The 5,000-nt window shown below is 65.3% G+C and overlaps 1 non-coding gene across 1 annotated transcript in view; it reads left to right on the forward strand.

Moving 5' to 3' along the window:
• Nucleotides 1-131, forward strand: part of LOC124721492 — a 188-nt gene extending 57 nt beyond the window's left edge. Inside the window, exon 1 of the small nuclear RNA XR_007006340.1 lies at nucleotides 1-131. This exon is cut by the window's left edge and continues 57 nt beyond it. This is a non-coding gene — a small nuclear RNA (U2 spliceosomal RNA).
• Nucleotides 132-5,000: the final 4,869 nt, after the last annotated feature.

The following is a 5,000-nucleotide window of genomic DNA, read 5'->3' on the forward strand; positions in this document are numbered from 1 at the left end:
ATGTGAGCTCATATGGACTGATTACTGCACCGGGAAGCGGTCGCGCTTATTCTCCTGTTTCAGGTCCGCGACCTGAACAATGGAGCTTGTGGTGACGCTGCCGGCGGAGGTCTTCCGCTGCCGGATCTGCTTCGTCACCAAGGCTGCCGGGAGACCAACTTTTGGGGAGTACAAGGACCACTCGGCCCTTCTCCGCCACTACAGGAGGCTGCACGACCCGGAAACGGTTCCCGTTTTCGAGTGTCAGTTTTGCGGCCGACGCGACCCGCGGCTGAAGACGCTGCGGCTACACCAGCGGCTCTGCAATGCAGACTCCGCAACCCCCGGCGCTGCCAGTCGGGGGAGAGTGAGTATGGGACACGATGCCGTGTCTGGCTCTCTGGGGCACCCAGAGAGGTCAGCCGGCGGGAGGTCACAGGCGAGGGCCCCCGAAGCTAGTAGGACAGGCCCTTCGTCCTTAGTTAGTGCTGGGCGCAAGCCACAGGCGAAAGCGGCTCGGGAAGTTAGTACCATAGGCCGCCTAGCCTTAGATAATAGAGAGGGGCTATGGCCACAGCCCAGTCCGGTCCCCGAAGCTAGTAGGACAGACCGGCTGGACTTAGGATTAACTTACGCGGCGGTCCTGACCCGCAGCAGCGTGGTGGGCTCACAGGCTGCCTTGCCCTCACCCTGTGTGAGTGTGCAGGCGTCTGCGACGCCCAGGACGGCGGTGGTTGCCACCCCCGCGTCGTGTGTACTCTGTGTGCGCACGCCGAGGAGGTCTGGCATCCCCCTGCCGACACGCTCCGCGACGTCAACCGCGTCGCCACGAGTGCCGAGCGCAAGTTCGGGAGGTGAAGGCAGCACGCTGCCGACGCCTGCCGCCGAACGCGTCGCTCCGGCCAGAGGCGCAGTGTCCGACAAAGGCCGCGGCTCGCCGCTGCCCGCGCCGGCCATTGCGCCCAGTGGCGTACGCTGGCCACGTCGTGCGGCTACCGCAGGCGCCTCCCGCCCGCCATCTGTCGGGAGCGTGGGTACCGGCCTGGGACTGCCGCCCGCATTCGCTACGCCGCCAACAGGTGGCTCTGCGGTGCGGGTGGGCAGTGGCAGGCAGGCTGCCTCGCTCGCCGCGACCGTTGGTGTTGTCACTCACGGCGCAGCCGCGCCGCCGATTGACGCACCAAAGGCCGCGCGCCCGGCGGATGCACCGGATGGTGTGGTGCTTGTACGGTCGCAGACGTACACGCGCCGCGTTTCCTCTGCCCTGCCGGCGGTTACGTCGAGTGACGCCCGTCACTCCGTCTCCGCTCAGGCAGGGAGTGCTACTAAACAAGCAGCCTCTGTTTCAGACAACGAGTGGCACGTAGTCACCCCACGGAGGGACAGACGCCGTGCTGCAGGACGCAGACCACCGCCCCCGGACCGACGGCGCATCATACCGCCCAGTCCGCGTAACAGCGGCCCGGCGCGAGCCAACGCGCCTGGGCGGCCGGCGCGAGCTACACCTCGTGTATCTCGCGCCGGCGGCAGGGCGCGGGCGACCGCTGGGCCATCTGTTGGCGGCGCGGCGAGCAACAGCCGCGGTGCGCTGGGCCCGAGCGCCAGGCCGGCGCGAGCTACACCTCGAGACGCCCGGCCGGCGCGGGCTACACCGGCCACCCCTACGACCACTGCGCCATCTGGTAGCGATCGTCGGGCACCCAGTCCGCGTAACAGCGGCCCGGGGCGAGCCGGCGCGCCCGGTCAGCCGGCGCGAGCTACACCCCGTGTTTCTCGCGCCGGCGGCGGGCCGCTGGCGACCGCCGGGCCATCTGTTGGCGGCGCGGCGAACACCAGCCGCGGTGCGCCCGACCCGAGCGCCAGGCCGGCGCAAGCTACACCGGCCCCTGCTGCTACCGCTGCGCCACCTGTCACCAGCGCGGCGATTGAAAGCAGCACTGAGCGGCCCACGCCAGATGGCAGCACGGCACCACCACCGACGCAGACGACGGAGCGGCGCGACGTGAACGGAGGGACTGCTGCTGCGTCTCCGAGAACTGGCAGCAAGAAGAGGAGACGCCGACGCCGTAACACCCGGCCCAGTCCCAACCTCCCGCCGCAAGGCTCCCGTCCTACACCAGACCTGACAGGCCCCCCTGTACCTTCCGAACAGGGCGCAACTGAGGCAGCTCCGCCCCCCCCTCCCCCGGCCGACGCTCGGCTAACGGAGAGGCAGCGGCGCTGGCTGGCGGCCCTGGAGAGCGTCCACAACCAACCGTGGGACGCATTCGTCGCGGCCGTCGAGGACTTCATCTCCGAGATCGCCGAGACGAAGCCACAACGCCAGGCAGCCGGAGGTCGACAGGATGGGCCACCAGCAGCAGCGCACCGCGGCGAGGGCCGCGCCGACGCTGCTGCCAATCCCCCTCCCCCTGCCCCTACACGCGGCCGCGGTGGGCGGCGCGGTGGACGTGGCGCACGGCGCGCGGCGGCCGCCGAGCGTCGGTACGACGCGAATGCAGCGTCTGAGATTCAGAAGCTGTATCGCGCGGACCGGCGCAAGGCGATGCAGCGCGTCCTTGGCGAGACGTCGCCGTACTGCCAAATCGATGGCAACGTGCTCACGGAGCACTTTAAGGTAATATACTCTAAATCCGACTTTTCCGTTACAGATGCACCAGCTGCTGTCCCGGACTTTGCCGCCACCACACCTCCTGATGTCAGCGAGGAGGTCCTGCTGCCGATCACACCTTCAGAGGTGCAACAGCGGCTCCAGAAGGCGAGCAACACTGCTCCTGGGGCAGACGGAGTCACCTACTCAGACTTGCGACGTGAGGATCCTGGCTGCCACGTGCTAGCTAAGATCTTCTCGCGCTGCTGGAATGAGCGGAAGACTCCGGTGCAGTGGAAAATATCCACTACCGTCCTCATCCATAAGAAAGGGGACGTTTCGGACGTGACAAACTGGCGGCCTTTAGCATTGAGCTCTACTGTCTCTAAGCTCTTTGCTGCAATCGTTGCGGACCGCACTTCTCTCTGGGCGGAGCGGTTGAACCTGCTCTCCCCGGAACAGAAGGGCTTCCGCACGTTTGAAGGCTGCTACGAGCACAACTTCATTGTGCAGACGGCAATTGATGATGCAAGGCGCAGGGGAGGCCAAGCATGCTTTGCTTGGCTTGATCTAGCGAATGCTTTCGGTTCAGTGCCTCACGCTCACCTCCTTGGAGTACTGAGCAGGATGGGACTACCAGAGCAATTGCATCAGCTAATTGCCGATATGTACGATGGTTGCTCCACCCGCGTCCGTACATCTGACGGACTAACGGAGGAGATAGAGATCCAGGCGGGCGTCAAGCAGGGCTGTCCACTGTCGCCCATCGTCTTCAATCTCGCGCTCGAGCCGGTACTTCGCGCCGCAACCTCGCTCAGAAATGAGTGTGGTATTCCGCTTAGCGGCGTCAGTGTGAGTGCACTGGCGTATGCGGACGATATCGTGCTTCTGGCGCGGGATTCAGAGGCGATGCAGACGCTCCTCAATGTTGTGGGTGAGGCGGCGACGTGGGCCGGGCTTACCTTCAAGCCGTCGAAGTGTGCCACGCTTCACATCCGCCGTCGGCAGACACTAGGCTCGGTATTCGCCCTGCAAGGGGGAGAACCAGCCGTGCTCGGTGCGGGTGACGCCTACCTCCATCTTGGCGTCCCCACCGGGTACAAAGTCACGCAGACGCCAACGGATGCGATCGCGGCAATTCGACGCGACTTGCAGCACCTGGACGCTTCCCTGCTGGCTCCCTGGCAGAAGATTGACGCTGTGCGTGTCTTCCTCCTCCCTAGGCTTGACTTTGTCATGCGGGGCGGAGCGGTACGCAAGGGGCCGCTATCTGCACTCGACAAGGCAGTGAAAGCGGCTGTCAAATCTTGGCTGTTCCTCCCACAGCGTGCGTCCACTGAACAGCTCTACCTCGCGCTGGGAGAGGGAGGATGCGGCCTGACGCCGCTCGCGGACGCTGCGGACATCTCGACGATCGTCCACGGCTTCCGCATGCTGCACTGCGACGACGCCACCGTCCGAGACATCGCCTGGGCCACTCTATCTACGGCCGCGCGCCGCCGACTGGGGAGGGAGCCGAGTCGTTCCGACTTGGCCACCTACCTTAGCGGCAGCACTGAGGGTGACCTCGCACGCGACGGTGGTGACATCCAGTCACTGTGGACGCGCGTCAGGAACGCCACAAGGCGCCTAGCGCCGCGTGGCGTCACCTGGCGCTGGAGTGAACTGCTTTCCGAGTTGCAGGTGGAGGTCGGCGGCCGGCCCGCCATCGCTGACGACGCGGAACACGGCGGCATCGGAGGGGTGACGCAGCCGGCCACGGAGGCGACGGCGACCGGGACTACACGACACCTTGAAGATGGCGGCGATGGACCGCAGCACGATGATGACAGCGTGGGACGCATCGTCAACACTGGCGTCGAGCATGTCCGGGTGGGAGGGGGCGCCAAACGTCTTCTCTCGCGGACGCTCCGCGAGTGTCTGAGACAGCGCCTGCGCCACATCCTACTCAGGAAACCGGACCAGGGGAAGGTGTTCGAGTGCACCAGGGAGTCCACAGCGTCCAACCACTTCATAGCGGGAGGCAAATACACCCGCTTCGCAGACTGGCGCTTTATCCATCGCGCCAGGCTCGGAGTCGTGCCTCTGAACGGTTGTCGCCGCTTTGATGGGCGGGCAAACAACAACAAAGCCTGCCGACGCTGTGGCCACAACAACGAGACGCTCCCGCACGTGATTAACGCGTGCATGGTGCACTCAGCAGCCCTGCAGTATCGTCACAACGCGGTCCTCAACCGCCTCGCGACAGCAGTCGCTGGGCGGCCAAGGAGAGGAAACGCTGCTGTTCCTGACATCAGGATTAACCAAGCCGTCATAGGGGACAGCAGTGGGCTGCGTCCGGACCTCGTAATAACTGACGAGGCCGCGAAGACTGTGACCATCGTCGATGTGACAATCCCCTTCGAGAATAGGCGGATTGCGCTCGACAACG

This window comes from Schistocerca piceifrons, chromosome 1 (genome assembly GCF_021461385.2).
Source record: "Schistocerca piceifrons isolate TAMUIC-IGC-003096 chromosome 1, iqSchPice1.1, whole genome shotgun sequence".
Taxonomy (NCBI): domain Eukaryota; kingdom Metazoa; phylum Arthropoda; class Insecta; order Orthoptera; family Acrididae; genus Schistocerca; species Schistocerca piceifrons.